The 17,890-nt window shown below is 37.2% G+C and overlaps 1 pseudogene; it reads right to left on the reverse strand.

Annotated features, from left to right (window-relative positions):
* Window positions 1-393: 393 nt before the first annotated feature.
* Window positions 394-11,429, reverse strand: LOC143671061 (STE20-related kinase adapter protein beta pseudogene; annotated as a pseudogene).
* Window positions 11,430-17,890: the final 6,461 nt, after the last annotated feature.

Raw genomic sequence — 17,890 nt, forward strand, 5'->3', positions numbered from 1 at the left:
GACACTAAATGTAGCTAGATGTTAGATTAATAATTCTGAAGTTTCCCTGGTGTTATGATAGCACTCTGTGCTAAATAGGGGTGCTATAAGCATGCCCCCTTGAAAAAAGTGGTTTTAAATGATAGATTTTTCCAGGGCACCAAATGTATTTTCAAGTATAAATCTGGTATTTCTACCTAGTATTACCGAAGAAAAGCAGCAAGGAGAACATGTCAAGTATATAAGACATGAAATGATTTGACAGACCTAGAATTCCTACTTTGAGTCATTTTCATGACAAAAAGAATATTCTAGCTCAGTCCAAGGTAACACCAGAAGAACTGCTATTGATGGTTTGTTGTAAGCAGAAGGCAACAGTGACAGTATTGAATCCTGGCTTTGAGCTTTCATCTGCTAAAGCAACTTAAAATAAGGCTGTTTGAAAAATGCATGGGCCAGTAAACTGCTTGCTAGTGGCCTTTTCTCAGGATCTTGTTGCAAACAGAGTTGTACTAAGCTGAAGAAGGCAGGAAAGTTTTTGAAGATGGCATTTGCAGTCAGTCACAATTTACTGTGTCCTTTCCACTGGACACAAGTACACTCTAAAAAAATTATTTTTATTGATAGATCTTAACATACAAACATTCTTAACATACAAACATTCCATACATGGTATAGAATCAATGGCTCACAATATCATCATGTACTTGTGTATTCATCATCATGATCATTTTTTAGAACATTTGCATCACTCAAGAAAAAGAAATAAAAAAGAAAAATAAACAAAACTCATACATACTATAACCCTTACCTGTCCCTCTCATTGACCGCTAGTATTTCCATCTATCCAGTTTATTTTAAACCTTGTCCCTCCATATTATTTGCTTATATTTTATCCATATTTTTTACTTATCTGTCCAAACCCTAGATAAAAGGAGCATCAGACACAAAGTTTTCACAATCATAGTCACATTGTAAAAGTTATATCATTATACAACCATCATCAAGAAATAAGGCTACTGGAACACAGCTCTACAGTTTCAAGTACTTCCTTCTAGCCACTCCAATGCACCATAAACAAAAAAAGGATATCTATATAATATGTAAGAATAACCTCCAGGATAACCTTTCAACTCTATTTGAAATCTCTCAGCCACTAACTCTTTATTTTTTCTCATTTCTCTCTTCCTCTTTTTGGTCAAGAAGGTTTCCTCAATCCCTTGATGCCACATCCTGGCTCATCCTGGGATTTCTGTCCCATGTTGCCAGGGAGATTTACACCCCTGGGAATAATGTCCTATGTAAGAGGGTAGGACAGTGAGTTCACCTGCAAAGTTAGCTTAGACAGAGAGGCCACATCTGATCTACAAAATAGGTTCTCTAGGGTGACTCTTGGGTCTAATTTTAAGTAAGCTTAGTCTATCCTTTACAGGAATAAGTTTCATATGGGCAAACCCCAAGATTGAGGGCTCAGCCTATTGATTTGGTTGTCTTCACTGCTTATGAGAATATCAGAAATTCTCTGAATGGCGAAGATGAATATTTGCTCCTTTCTCCCCAGTGCCCCAAAGGACCTTGCAAATACTTCTTTATTCACTGCCCAAATTACTCTGGGATATATTGGGGCATTATACTAACCTGGATAAACCAACAAACTTTCACACTCTGGATTAAAGATTCCATGTACTTATGGTGTACTACTAAACTGACCATTCAAGTGAAATTAGGAAATTCACTACCCAAAATATTAATTATGCGCCAAATAAACATCTCTCCCTTTGGTCTCACACAGAAGTTGAAGTTTTGAAATATGGATGATATTCTTTACTCTGTATTCTGATTTACCTTAGTCCTATCCTGATCAGCTTCATTCATATCTCTACTCAAAATTAGATCCTTTTTCAACTTTTTAAACAGTTCCTGTATGGTGTACTGATGACTTTCATAGCTTCAGAGCTCTAATTCTGAGTCTCAGGTGTCACAGAAATACCCAGTTTCTGGGAATGACCAGGTTAAGAACAAACAGCTCAATATCTCAGAATTTAGAAGTATCAGTTACAACTTGTGAACATATGTGACTGCTATAAGAGCTTACAATCTAGGAGCCTATACAGTAGGTCCCAACCTGATAACTCATGCTCTCAACTTCAGTTCACCGAGTTTTTATATTGCAGTTGTGCCAGTTTGAAAAGGTTTATGTACCTTAGAAAAGACACGTTTTAATCCTAATCAACCTTGTGGGAGTAATGGCTTCTTCTAATCTGTATTCAGTATTGTATGTTGGAAACCTTTATGAGCTTATCTCCATGGAGATGTGTGGATATTAAACTTGATTAGGTGGAGACATGTCTCCACCCATTCCAGGTGGGTCTTGATTGGTTTTACTGGAATTCTTTAAAAGAAGCACTTTGGAAATAGCTGACAGCAAGAGAGAAAACCATGAGATTCTGAGAGAGCAGAGAATGTGGTAGAACCACAAAGCAGAGAGTCCACCAGCCAGCAACCTTTTGAGAACAAGGAGAGAGCTTCAGAACCATGACAGAAGGATGAGAGAACCACAGAGTCCACCAGCCAGGGACCTTTGGAGATGAAGAAGGAAAATGCCTCCTGGGAAGCTTCATGAAACAAGAGGCCTGGAGAGAAAGTTAGTGAACATTGCCCTGTTCCCCATGTGCCTTTCCAGTAGAGAGAGAAACCCTGAATGTTATGATAACTCTAATATAAATATTTCATATATATAAAATATAGCTAACCATAATATGAGTGAGGCATGATAATATTTGCCTTTTTGTTTCTGGCATTTCATTCAACATACAGTCCTTAAAGTTCATTCACTTAGTTGCATACCTCACAACTTTATTCCTTCTTGTGGCTGGTCAGTAGTCCATTGTGTGTATACACCATAGTTTCCTTTTCCATTCCTCAGTTGTTGTACCCTTAAGCTGCCTCCATCCATTGTAGATTGTGAACACTGCCACCATAGACACCAGTGTATAAATGTCAATTTGCGTCCCCACACTTGGTTCCTCCAGGTGTATTCTGAGCAATGGGGTTTCAGGATCATAGGACAACCCCACTCCTAGCCTCCAGTGGAACCACCACCCTGTCCTTTAAGGGGCTGCAGCTCTCATTTTCCCTACTCACAGTGAATAGGTACATCTCTTTCTCAACATTTTCTCTAGGACTTGTCTCTCTCTGTTCATTTTTAGACAGTTTTATTCACACATCATACAATCCAACCTAAGTGTATAGACATGCTTTCACCATCATAATCTATCTGTAAGCATTTCCTTTTCTTCCACAAAGAATCCGTACCTCTTCCCCATGCCCCCCCATCTGTTGACATTTAGTTTTGGCATAAATGTCTCTGTTACATTCAGTGGAAGCATATTACAATGTTACTGCGGACTATAGACCCTAGCTTGCATTGATTGTATTTATTCCCATAAACCATCTACCTTCAATACCCTGCAATATTGACATTCATTTATTCTTCCTCATGCAAAATTTTTTTTGTTTGTACCTTTAATCACCATCATTATTCACTCTAGGCATTCCTAAGTTATGCCATCTCAGTCTTTATCTTCTATCTTTCCTTCTGGTTTCATACGTGCCCCCAGCCCTTCTCCCTCTAAGATACCCACATTCAGCTTCATTCACTACTTTTATTATTGTATTACAATCAGGTAGTATTGTTCTATCCATTTCTGAATTTTTAAAGTCAGTCCTGTTGCACAATCTGTGTTCCTTCTGCACCAATTGCCCAGTCTCTATTCTACTTCTATCTCCTGATAATCTGTGTTCTTAACTTCAATTCTCCAAGTTTGTTCATTAATGTTAGTTCATATTAGTGAAACCATATAGTATTTGTCTTTCTGTTTCTGACTAATTTTACTCACCATAATGTCCTCAAGGTTTATCCACGTTGTTACATGCTTAATGACTTTATTCTGGCTTACAGCTGCATAATTTTCCATCATATGTATATACCACAGCTTGTTTAGCCACTCATTCATTGATGGGCATTTGGGCTGTTTCCATCTCTTGGCAATCATAAATAATGCCGTATAAACATCAGTGTAACAAATGTCCGTTTGTGCCCCTGCACTCATGTCCTTTGAATAGGTACCTAGCAATGGTATTGATGGATCATATGGCAATTCTATACTTAGCTTCCTAAGGAACCACCAAACTGCCTTCCAGAGAGGTTGTACCATTTTACATTCCCACCAAAAATGAATAAATGTGCCTCTTCACACCCTCTCCAGCACTTGCCATTTTCTTTTGTTGTTGTTGTTGTTGTTGTTAATGGCCATTCTAGTAGGTGTCAGATGATATCTCATTGTGGTTTTGATTTGCATTTCCCTAATAGCCAATGAAGTTGAACATCTTTTCATGTGCCTTTTAGCTATTTGTATTTCCTCTTCTGGGAAGTGTTTTTTTCCCATTTTTTTATTGTGTTGCTAGTCTTTTTGTTGGTGAGTTGAAGAATCTCTTTATATATTCTGGGTATTAAACTCTTATCTAATGTGTGGTTTCCAAATATTGTGTCCCACTGTGTAGGCTGCCTTTTTATTTTCTTGATAAAGTTCTTTGATGCACAAAAGTGTTTAATTTTGAGGCATTGCCATTTATCTATTTCTTTCTTCCATTCTTGTGTTTTGGATATAAGGTCTAGGAAACCCCCTCCTATTACAAGTTTTTAAAAATATTTCCCTACATTTTCTTGTGAAAGTTTTATGGTCTTAGCTTCAATGTTTAGGTCTTTGATCAATTTCTACTTAATTTTTGCATAGGGTGTGAGATTTGGATCCTCTTTCATTCTTTTGCATATGGATATCCAATTCCTCAAGCACCATTTATTGAAGAGGCTGTTCTGTACCAGATAGGTTGGCTTGACTGCCTTATCAAAGATCAATTGTCCATAGATGAGAGAGTTTATATCTGAACATTCTATTTGATTCCATTGGTCACTATATGTATCTTTATACCAGTACCATGCTGTTTTGACCACTGTAGCTTTGTAATATGCTTTAAAGTCAGGTAGTGTGAGACCTCGCATTTCATTTTTATTTCTCAAGATATTTTTAGCCATTCAGGGCACTCTTCCTTTCCAAATAAATTTGGTTATTATTTTTTCTATTTCTGCAAAATAAGTTGTTGGAATTTTAATTGGTATTTCCCTGCATCTACATATCAATTTGGGTAGAATTGATATCTTAATTATATTTAGTCTTCCAATCAAGGAACACAGTATGCCCTTCCATTCATTTAGGTCTTCCATGATTTCTTTTAACAATTTCTTGTAGTTTTCTGTGTACAGGTGTTTAATATCCTTAGTTAAATTTATTCCAAAATATTTTATTCATTTGATTGCTATAGGTAAACGGAATTTTTTTTCTTGATGTCCTCCTCTGATTGCTTATTACTAGCGTATAGAAACACTACTGACTTTTGGGTGTTAATCTTATACCCTGCCACTTTGCTGTACACATTTATTTGTTCTAGTAGCTGTGCTGTAGATTTTTCAGGATTGTCAACATATAGTAAGATATCACCTGCAAAGAGTGAGAGTTTTACTTCTTCTTTTCCAATTTGGATGCCTTTTATTTCTTTTTATTGTCTAATTGCTCTGGCTAGAACTTGCAGCACAATGTTGAGGAACAATGGTGACAGAGGGCATCCTTATCTTGCTCCTGATCATAAAGGGAAAGTTTTCAATTTTTCCCCATTGAAGATTATATTAACTGTGGGTTTCTCATATATTCCCTTTATCGTGTTGAGGAAGTACCCTTCCATTCCTATCCTTTGAAGTGTTTTCATCAAGAAAGGATCCTGAATTTTGTCAAATGCCATTTCTGCATCAATCAGATGATCATGTGGTTTTTCTGCTTTGATTTGTTGATATGGTGTATTACATTAATTGATTTTCTTGTGTTGAACCAGCCTTGTACAACTGGAATAAATGCCACTTGGTCATGGTGTATAATTCTTTTAATGTGCTAGTGGGTTTGATTTGCAAGTATTTTGTTGAGGGGTTTTGCATGTATGTTCATTAGAGAGATTGGTCTTAGTTTTCTTTTTTTGTAATATCTTTTTCTGACTTTGGGATGAGGGTGATGTTGGCTTCATAGAATGAGTTAAGTAGCTTTCCCTCCTCTTCAATTTTTTTGAAGAGTTTGAGCAGGATTGGTGCTGATACTTTCTTGAATGCTTGGTAGAATTCACATGTGAAGCCATCTGGCCCTGGACTTTTCTTTTATGGGGGCTTCTTGATGACTGATTCAATCTCTTTAGTTGTGATTGTTTTGTTGAGGTTGTCTGTTTCTTCTTGAGTCAAATTTTTTGTTCACGCCTTTCTAGGTAGTTGTTCATTTCATCTACATTGTCTAGTTTATTGGCATATAGTTGTTTCTAGTATCCCCTCGTTACCTCCTTTATTTCTCTGGGGTCAGTGGTTATGTCTCCTCTTCCATTTCTGATTTTATTTATTTGCAAGTTCTTTTTCTCTTTTTGTCAACGTAGCTAAGGGCCCATCAATTTTATTGATTTTCTCAAAGAATAAACCTCTAGTTTTGTTATTTTCTCAATTGTTTTCATAATCTCAGTTTCACTTATTTCTGTTCTAATCTTCATTATTTCTTTCCTTTTGTTTTCCTTGGGGTTATTTTGCTATTCTTTCTCTAGTTCTTCCAAGTGAACAGTTAATTCTTCGATTTTTGCTCTTTATTCTTTTGTAAGATAGGCATTTAAGGCAATAAATTTCCCTCTTAGTACTGTCTTTGCTGTGTCCCCCAAATTTTGATATGTTATATTTTCATTTTCTTTTGCCTTGGGATACTTACTGCTTTCTCTTGCAATTTCTTCCTTGACCTGCTGGTTGTTTAAGAGTGTGTTGTTTAGCCTCCATATATTTGTGAATTTTCTGGCTCTCTGCCTTTTATTGATTTCCAGCTTCATTCCATTATGATTTAAGAAAATGTTTTGCATGCTTTCAATCTTTTAAAATCTATTAAGACTTGCTTTTGGCCCAGCTTATGGTCTATCCTTGAGAATGATCCATGAGCACTTGAGAAAAACGTGTATCTTGCTGCTGTGAGTGTAGTGTTCTGTAAATGTTGGTTAAGTCTAGTACATTTATTGTATTATTCAAATTCTCTGTTTCTTTACTGATCCTCTGTCTAGATGTTCTATCCATTGATGAGAGAGTGGAATTGAAATCTCCAACTATTATGGTAGAGGTGTCTGTTTCTACCTTTAGTGTTATCAGTGTTTGCCTCATGTATTTTGGAGCACTCTGGCTCAGTGCATAAATATTTATGATTTTATGTCTTCTCATTGAATTGTTCCTTTCATTAATACATAGTGTCCTTCTTTGTCTCTTTAATTATTTTACATTTGAAGTCTAATTTGTCAGATATTAGTATAGCTACTCCTGCTCTTTTCTGATTGTTGTTTGTATGAAACATATTTTCCCAACTTTTCACTTTCAACCTATTATTGTCCTTGAATCTAAAATGAGTCTCCTGTAGACAGCATATAGATGGGTTGTGCTTTTTAATCCATTCTGCCAGTGTATTTTCTTTTGACTGGGGAGTTTAATCTATTAATACTTAATGTTATTACCGTAAAGGCAGACTTTCTTCTACCATTTTGTATTTTGTATTTTATATGTCATATGTAATTTTTTCCTTCTCTTTACCTTTACTGATAGTCTTCATTTCAATGCGCTTTCTTCAGACCTCTCTCTCCTGACTTTTCTCATCTGCCTGTAGTGTTCTATTTCGTATTTCTTTCCGAGCCAGTCTCTTCGTCACAAAGTCTCTCAGTGATTGTTTGTCTGAAAATATTTTAATCTCCCCTTCACTTTGAAGGACAATTTTGCTGAATATAGAATTCTTGATTGGCAGTTTTTCTCTTTTGGAATCTTAAATATATCATACAGCTGCCTTCTCGCCTCCCTGGTTTCTGCTGAGAAATCCGCGCATAGTCTTATTGAGCTTCCCTTATATGTGATAGATTGCTTTTCTCTTGCTGCTTTGAAAATTCTCTCTCTCTTTGACATCTGTCTTGGAGTATGTCTATTTGGATATATTCTTTTTTTGGGCATGCTGCACTCCTTGGATCTGTAATTTTATGTCTTTCAAGAGATGAGAGATTTTCAGTGATAATTTCCTCCATTAGTCTTTCTCCTCATTTTCCCTTCTCTTCTCCTTCTTGGACACAGATAACATGTATATTCATGTGCTTCATGTTGCCATTCAATTCCCTGAGACCCTGCTCATATTTTTCCACTCTTTTCCCTATATATTTTTTTGTGTTTTGGATTGCAGATGTCCAGTCCTTTCTTCTGCCTCATCAAATCTATTGGTGTTTGTTTCCATTGCTTTTTTAAAAATCTCTCCTATTGTGCCATTCATTCCCATAAGTTCTGTGATTTCTTTTTTCAAACTTTCTATTTCTTCTTTTTATTGCCCAATGTCTTCTTTATATCCCCCCTCAACTCATTGATCTGATTTTTTTATGAGATTTTCCACATCTGTTCGAGCATCCTGAATTAGTTGTTTCAATTCTTGTATCTCATTTGAATTATTAGTTTGTTCCTTTGACTGGGGCATATCTTCAATTTTCCTAGCATGACTTATTTTTTTTTCTGGTGTTTAGGCATTTCATTTCTCTAATTAATTTATTATGGAGGTTGTTTTCACTCTTTTACCTAGGATTTTATTGCTAGATGGCTTTGTTCTCTATCTGTTCTTTGACATTCATTTCAACTTATTCTTGGCCTCTAGCATAGGTTCTGTTTAACTGATCATAATTTTTCAGTTTTTTTTCATGCCCTGCTTATATGGAGCCTTTTTTTCTTTTGAGGAAGGTCTTAGACATTATTGTCCCCAGTCAGATTTTCCCAGACCAGACCAGCTCACATCTCAAGAGGAAAGAGTCACCAGCATTAATTTTCCCTGAGGGTGAGACCCAGCAGGTTGTCAGACTTTCCTTAGAAGCCTCTAGACTCTGTGCTTTTCCTATCCTGCCTGGCATGTGGCACTTGTCTGCCTGTGGCTTCCCATCAGTGTAAAGTGATGTGGTGCCTTTAATTTCAGCAGACTCTCCCTGCCAGGGGCATGGTTGAGACAGAGGTGAGGTAGTATGATGGCTTTGATTGCTTCAGTTTTCCAGTCCCTGGGGCCTTAATTCTTTGAAGGAGTAATTCCATTTGAGCTGGGCCTCACTCTTTTCTTGGGGAAGATAAACCCTTTAAGGAATTAACTCCTTTTACCTGACTAGTTACTTTGTCTCTCAGACAAGCTTAGTTCTGCCCTTGCCTGTGCCACTGCTGGAGCCTAAGAAGTCTTCCAGAGCTGTTAAGAGGGAAAGCAAAAAAAAAAAAAAGCTTTTTCAGACTGTGACCCCAGCTCCTAGGGTTTGTCAGTTAAGAGCTTAAGTTGGTACATGACTTTATGCATCTCCAGGCTTTATGTGCCCCCTTTCAGTATTTTGTGCTGTCCAACTCAAAAAGCCTCTTTTTTTCCCCATCACCTCTGCCCCCTTTCTACCAGAGAAAAACTCCTAGTACCTTTAGTGTGCTTATTCCAGGTCTCCCTGTGGGGGGGGGCCAATTTTCAGCAGTCAGAATTTGTTAAGTAATTCTGCCAGTGGAAGTTGGTTGAGCTAAGCCATTGTTGCTAGTGAAGTCTCTTTCCTTTACCTTCAGCAAGGGGCACTGGCCTCTGTGGCTTGGGGGACTTACTATTCAATATAGGGTCTTAGCTGGCCCACTTTTTCCAAAGTGGTGTATGCTGTGTGTCTGGTAGCCCCAGCATTTGTTCTGTACTGTTCCTGGTTATTTACTAGCTCTGGAGGATGAACTAAATTCCACACCTCACTAAGCTGCCATCTTACAATGTCACAAGCACACTTTCTCTGATCCCAGAGTCTACACCTGTTTGGGAATTTTTCATTCTGGAATGTAACTGAGGAAAACTACTAATATCCAAGGGGCTATAAAGATGACCTTTCACTTCCTGTAACTGCATCTGAGTACTGTCCATGTCCTGGAAACGTACTTGTACACTGGCTAATTCGCAGGCTGCAATCTCGGCACTGTAACTATCTGACTTCACATTATATCCATGTAAATTCTGCCTGAATTCAGCTATGGTGGCACTGATGTGCTGAACTGTGGGAAATCAAACACTGCCTTATACCTCCATCCATGCTTAACAAAACTATGCAGATAGGGACTGTGCTGGTTTGAAAGGATGTTGTCCCCTAGAAAAGCCATGCTTTAATCCTAATCCCGTTTTGTAAAGGCAGTCATTTCTTGTAATTCCTATTCAACATTGTATGTTTGAAACTAATTAGATCATCTCCCTGGAGATGTGACATAATCGAGAGTGGTTGTTAAACTGGATTAGGTGATGACATGTCTCCACCCATTTGGGTGGGTCTTGATAAGTTTCTGGAGTCCTATAAAAGAAGAAACATTTTGGAGAATGAAGGAGATTCAGAAAGCAGAGCAGAACGACATAGGCATGAGAAGCAGAGTCCACCAGCCAGCGACATCTGGAGATGAAGAAGGAAAATGTCTCCTGGGGAGCTTCATGAAAGAGGAAGCCAGGAGAAGAAGCTAGCAGATGATGCTGTGTTCACCATATGCCCTTCCAGATGAGAGAGAAACCCTGACCATGTTCATCATGTGCCTTCCCCGATGAGAGAGAAACTCTTAATGTGTTTGCCATGTGCCTTCTCACTTGAGAGAGAAACGCTGAACTTCATCAGCCCTCTTGAACCAAGGTGTCTTTCCCTGGATGCCTTAGTTTGGACATTTCTGTAGACTTGTTTTAATTGGGGCATTTTCTTGGTCTTGGAACTGTAAACTAACATCTGATTAAATTCCCCCTTTTAAAAGCCATTCTGTTTCTGGTATACTGTATTCTGGCAACTAGCAAACCAGAACAGGGACAAGCCAGAGAGATTAACTAGACCATTGCCAGAAATGAGGATATGGCTAGTTTTAATGCTCCTGTGAATACAGCCATTTTGGTGCAGACTGTTTAGCCCTCTCACTGCTCCAAAAAGGATGTTTCTTATTAAGTTTCATTTATTCCTTCAGGCAAGTAAATCCTCAATAGATGACTTGCTAACCCTGTAAAGCTTTCAGGCCTTCTTCAATGCAGTTTTCCAGGTTTGTAATTTTTATAGTTACCAGTGTTCCCATAAGTGTATGCCATGGTAGGTGGACAGAAGTCAAGTTGTTAAATCCTCTTCCTATTTCCACTTGAAGTTCATAATGAGAAATAGTTGTGAACATATCAGATCACTGGTTCTAGTAGAAGGAGGAGGATACAAGGAAAGGTTGGTTTATCAACCAAGTGTTGATGGATACTGGCATTTGATGGCTTTTCAGGTCTGAGTGATTCAACTTGTGTTCATGAAGTGCAAACCATCCAAAATTGCTTTAGTTCACAGAAAATGACAAAAACCCACCTTTTCCAAAGTAAAAGATTTTTTGTTTTATCTTCAAGATATGGAAATATCCTCTCTCTTGCCTCTCTTCATTTCCCTGGCAGTGACCACTGCCAGTGACTCTTCTTAGGCAGAAGGAGTGAAGCAAATGCACAAGTCCCACTCTCTACATGGGCTGCTGAGTATTGGAGGGCAGCACCACTACAACTAGAACCTTTTATGTAGCTTTTCCAGAAGCATAGGATTGATCAAAATGCTCAGTGGAAGTACACCAATGAGGCTTTACCATGGCAAGAAGGAAAGCAATATAGATTGACGTTATGTAAATTAGATTAATGGGTTTTGGGAAGAAGGAAATGGTGAAGGGTATTTTTTCAAATTTTCATTGGGTAGTATCCAAGGAGACGATGCAAAGCACTGGAAATTCAGTCTGACCTGATTCCAGTCTCTTTTTGTTCTTCAACATTGCTTCATATCTTATTATGTCCACAGTTTCTTGTTCTCACCATTGCATAAGATGAATGCAGTCACTGCCTAGAATGGTGTCTATCCCATAGTTGGCTCTTAGTAAATACTTGGTGAATGAATGAATTAACTCATGCATAGTTAGCCAGAGTCATGTTCCTGCTCTTTTCCATTCTCTATTCAGTCTTAAAGAGTACAATGTCAAGTAAGGGAATAATTGTATAGAGGAAATAGCACTGTCCTTAAGAGTTAAGAGAAGTGGTTTCCAGTGCTGGAATTAATTATTAAGAGGCACTTATCTTTGTAATTCAGTTGAGAGACTGGGATTGAAACCCTGGTTACTTTGATTGGAACTTCTAGTATGGGTCTGGGCATCTGTGTTTTAAAAAGATTTCATACACAATTCTGACCTATAACCAAAACTTTCTCTGTAAGCCAAATTGGACCTTAGACAAAAATAATTTAAGAAATCTTAAAATATGGTTTATTGTCAGTGCTGCTGTGGAAGCTTACATATTTAAAAAGCTTCTCAGGAGATTTCATTTAATAATGACCTGGTTTAATAATTCAGTTGGTATATCTTTAAGGCAGTCTGCTTGCTCAACCTGAGCTAATTGTGGGTCTAGTGGAAGGAAATCCCCATTTATTTCTCTCACCACCCCAGCTTTTTCCCTTCCTGATTATGAGGCAGAAGCAGAAACAAGACACCACCTCAAAGAAGGGGGTCTAGACCTGAATTGGGTCAGAAACCAGGATACCATTTGGTCTACAATTTCCATGGGTGGGGCTTATTTTTCAATAAATGCAGTATACATGATCATGTATATTATTTTTTTATATTTTAGTATTGTATTTTAATTTTTTGTCTGGGCTTTACACTTCTATTCTCCCTAATTACTTCTCCTGTCCAGAATCCATGTGATAAAAGAGTATATATCCTTTCACGCTTTTCTTCATGCACCATAATCATACACAAACAGCTATACATGTAGGTATAAACTCATATAAAAATGGGATCATATTAAACAATTTTTTCACATATTTTTCTGTCTTACTTTTCTTATCAATACTTCTTAGAAATCCTTTCAGGCCACCTTATAGAAATCTATTTAATTCTTCAGTATAGATGTATAATGTTCTAGGGTGTGAGTATTCCATAATTCATTCAAACATTATCTTAATGATTGTTCTAGTTTGTTAGCTGCTGGAATGCAATATACCAGAAATAGAATGGCTTTTCAAAGGGAGAATTTAATGAATTGCAAGTTTACAGTTCTAAGGCCGAGAAAATGTCCCAATTAAAACAAGTCTATAGAAATGTCCAATCAAAGGCATCCAGGGAAAGATACCTTGGTTCAAGAAGGCTGATGAAGTTCAGGGTTTCTCTCTCAAGTGAGACGGCACATGGCGAACACAGTCAGGCTTCTCTCTCGGCTGGAAGGGCACATGATTAATACGGTGTCATCTGCTAGCTTTGTCTCCTGGCTTCCTGTTTCATGAAGCTCCCCGGGAGGCGTTTTCCTTCTTCATCTCCAAAGGTCGCTGGCTGGTGGACTATCTGCTTCGTGGTGCTGCAGCATTCTCTGCTCTCTCTGAATCTCTTTCTCCAAAATGTTTCCTCTTTTATAGGACTCCAGTAAACCAATCAAGGCCCACTCAAATGGGTGGAGACATGTCATCCCCTAATTCAGTTTAACAACCATTCTTGACTAAATCACCTCAACCAGGGAGATGATCTCATTACAGTTTCGAATATACAGTATTGAATAGGGATTATTCTACCTTTATGAAATGGAATTTATATCAAAACATGGCTTTTCTTAGGGGGCATACTTCCTTTCAAACCGGCACAATGATAAACACTAATTTAGTTTCCAGTTATATATTTTTTCATTATGAATAATGGAATAAACATCTCTGTGTCTGTGTGTGTTTCTGTTTTTGTGCTAATGCTTTTATTTGATGGGCTAGCTTTCCAGGAGTGTGGGTCCTGATCAAAAGGTATATGCACTACTTTAAAAAAATTTGTTATTGTATAATATAACACATATACAAAGAAAAGAAAGAAAAAAAACAATAGTTTTCAAAGCGTTCTTTAACAAGTAGTTACAAGACAGATCCCAGGGTTTGTCATGGGTTACCATACCATCACCTCAGATTTTCCCTCTAGATGCTTCAGAATACAGGAAGCTAGAAAGAATAAATATTTTTAATCACCACAATAGACTTTTTCCTTTTTGTGAAAAAGAACATATATACAACAAAAGCAATACATTTCAAAGCACAGTACAACAATTAGTTGTAGAACAGATTTCAGAGTTTTGTATGGGTTACAATTCTACAATATTAAGTTTTTACTTCTAGCTGCTCTAAGACACCATAAACTAAAATAAATATCAATTTAATAATTTAGCAATCATATTAATTTGTTAAACCCTACCTTCTCTATATAACTCCATCATCACCTTTGATCTTTCTATCCCACTCTTTAGGGGTATTTGGGCTATTTTATCTTTTTCATGTTGGAAAGGACTGTCAATAATATGGGGTAAGGAGATGGAAATAACTGATGTTCTGGAGAGGCTGGGCTCTCTAGGTTTCAGGACTTATCTGGTCCAAAGACCCAACTGGAGGTTGTAGGATTCTGGGAAGTTATCTTCATTCATGGAATCCTTATAGACTCTTATATATTGCCCTAGGTGTTCTTTAGGATTGGCTGGAATGGTTTTGGTTGGGGTTTAGCAAGTTATGATAGGTAGCAATGTCTAACTGAAGCTTCCATAACAGTGCCCTCCAGAGTAGCCTCTTGACTCTATTTGAACTCTCTCAGCCACTGACACTGTATTAGTTATACTTCTTTCCCCCTTTTGGTCAGGATGGAATTGTTGATCCCATGGTAACAGGGCTGGACTCATCTCTTGGAGTTGCCTCTGATGCTGCCAGGGAGACTTTCACCCATGGATGTCATGTCCCACATAGGGGGGAGGGTGATGATTTCACTTACAGAGTTGGGCTTAGAGAGAGTGAAAGCCACATGTGAGTAATAAAAGGGGTCCTACAGAAGTAACTCTCAGGAATACTTATAGGTAGGCTAAGTTTCTCTGCTACCTACATAAGGTTTGCAAGAATAAGCCTCAAGATGAAGGGCTTGACCTTTTGATTTAGGTGTCTGCAATGTTTGACACAGCATCAGGAGTTTCCCTGGTGGTGAAGTTTAATAGTTCCATACTCTTTTCCCCATACTTCAAGGGACTAAGTCAATAGTTTTTTATTATCTGTTTAACATATTCTTAAATATATCCAGGTATTACATTAAGCTATACAGGAGTAAAGGCCTTCATTCTTATTCTGAGGTCACTGTGTTTCAATTGCTCAAATGAGCTATCCAGACAAGTTGAGTTAGATTATGTGCCACAGAATATTTAAGTTCCAGATAAAATAAATCTTTCTTCCTTTGGTCTCAAAGAGTATGTGTGGTTATAAAATATAGACAATGTCTTCCTACCCTTGTATTCTGAATTACCTTAATTCTGACCTGATTGGTTTTGTTCTTACCTCTAAATACCAGGTAATAGACATATAAAAACAGTCTATCAAAATCCAGAAATAATAATTATCACTCTGGACTAAATGTGATTGCTATAAGAGCTTACAATCAAGACCCCCATTTTCTTGTAAGCATTTTATAAAAGAGACAATACAATGTTTGCTCTTATGTTTCTAGTTTATTTTGCCTCAGCAAATGTCCCATGGGTTCATTCACAATATTGCATGCCTCACAGCGTCATTCCTTTTTGTAGCAACACAACATCTGAGCATATATACATCATCATCCACCAATCTACTTCTCAGTCAGTGCATCCTTCAATCACCTGTATTCATTAGGTATTTGTATAATGTCCAAAGTCCACAGTCTATCAACACTCTCAATTTTAGATCATTTCATTGTTCCCATGAGAAAATTAACCAATAAACACACCCTCACCAAAGAGAAAACCTAAATCTCTTCTTAACCCTTGACCCTCCCCCCATGATTTATCCATGGTGTTGTTGTTGATGTTTTCCTGTTAAATATAGCCCTTAGCATGCAATATCAGTTTTCCCCCACCCCATGAACTTATACACTTTTTGTACAAGATTCATACTTTTGAATTAGTTCATGCAATAACCTATTTATATTTGTAGTGTTAATGTGTGGAACACATGGGTCTATACAACCCCTTTCAATCATTTTCACCTTTAATATGGTAATATTACTTATAGACCCATTGATGAATTGCCTTCACTTCTATCTATTTCTTTACATTTGAATTCAACCTCATTAGTTAACCATTCACTCATCTCTAGCTTCCGTATATCTTTTGGTCTCCTATATTCTGTATTATAAGCGTCTGATTTTACCTTTACCATGGTCTTAAAAGTGAAATCATACAGTATCTATCCTTTTATATCTGGTTTATTTCACTCAGCATTATGTCCTCAAGGCTCATTCATTCTGTCATGTCCTTCAGGAAGTTGTTTTTTCTTACTGCTGCATAATATTCCATCATACATATATGACACACTTTGTTAATCCATTCGTTTATTGGTGGGCACCTGGATTGTTTCCATGTTTTGGTAATTTTGAATAACGCTGCTGTGAGCATCGGTATGAAAATATCTGTTTTATCACTGCTTTCAGCTCTTCTGGTAGGTACTGAGTAGTGGTATTGCTGGGTCATAGGGCAACTCGATATTTAGTTTACTAAGGAACCACCAAACTGTCTTCCATAGTGGTTGTACCATTAAAAATTCCCACCAGTAACGCATAAGTGTCCCAATTTCTCCATACTCTCCAACATTTGTACTTTCCTGTTTGTTTAATAGCAGCCATTCTTATAGGTGTGAAGTAGTATCTCATTGTAGTCTTCATCTGCATTTCCCTTATAGCCAATGAAAATTAACATCTCTTCATGCGCTTTTGAGCTACCTGTATCTTCTGTTCAGAAAAATGCCTATTCATATCTTTAGCCCATTTCATAATTGGATTATGTTTTTTCTTATTTTCCTTATGTATACAGGATATCAAACCTTTATCTGATGTATGATTTCCAAATGTTCTCTCCCATAGAGTTCTCTACCTAGTCACCTTTTTGACAAAGTCTGTTGAGGCACAAAAGCATTTGATTTTGAAAAGTTCCCGTTTATCAATTTTTTCTTTTGTTGCTTGTGTTTTGGAGTATAAAGTTTTGGAAGCTACTTCCTATTTATTACTAGCTCTTGAGGATGTTTCCCTGTATTTTCTTCTAGGAGCTTTATGGTACTGGGTCTTATATTTAGGTGTTTGATTCATTTAGAGTTAATTTTTGTATAAGGTATAAGGTAAGGGTCCTCTTTCATTCTTGTGACTATTGATATCCAGTTCTTCCATGCCATTTATTGAGAAGACTATTTTATCCCAGTTCAGTGGCTTTTGCGGTCTTGTTGAAGATCAGTTGACTATAGATTTGCTGGTCTCTTTCTGCACTCTCAATTCTATTTCATTGGTTAATGCTTCTATCTTTGTGTCAGTACCATGCTGTTTTGAATGCTATGGCTTTATAATAAATTTTAAAATCAGGACAAGTTAATCCACCCACCTCGTTCTTCTTTTTTAGGATGCCTTTACTTATTCAGGGTCTCTTTCCCTTTCAGATGAATTTGGTAAGTAGTTTTTCCAAGTCTCCAAATTAAGTTGAAGGAGTTTTTATTAGTACTGTGTTGAATGTGTAGATCAGTTTGGGTCAAATTGACATCTTTACTACATCTTTACTTCCTATCCATGAGCAGAGAATGTCTTTCCATCTATTTAGATCTACTTTGATTTCTTTTAAAAATGTTATGTAGTTTTCTTTGTACAAGTCCTTTACATCTCTAGTTAAGCTCACTCCTAGATACTTGATTCTTTTAGTTGCTATTTTGAATGGAATTTTTTCTTTAACTGTCTCTCAACTAGGTC

This window comes from Tamandua tetradactyla, chromosome X (genome assembly GCF_023851605.1).
Source record: "Tamandua tetradactyla isolate mTamTet1 chromosome X, mTamTet1.pri, whole genome shotgun sequence".
Classification (NCBI taxonomy): Eukaryota; Metazoa; Chordata; class Mammalia; order Pilosa; family Myrmecophagidae; genus Tamandua; species Tamandua tetradactyla.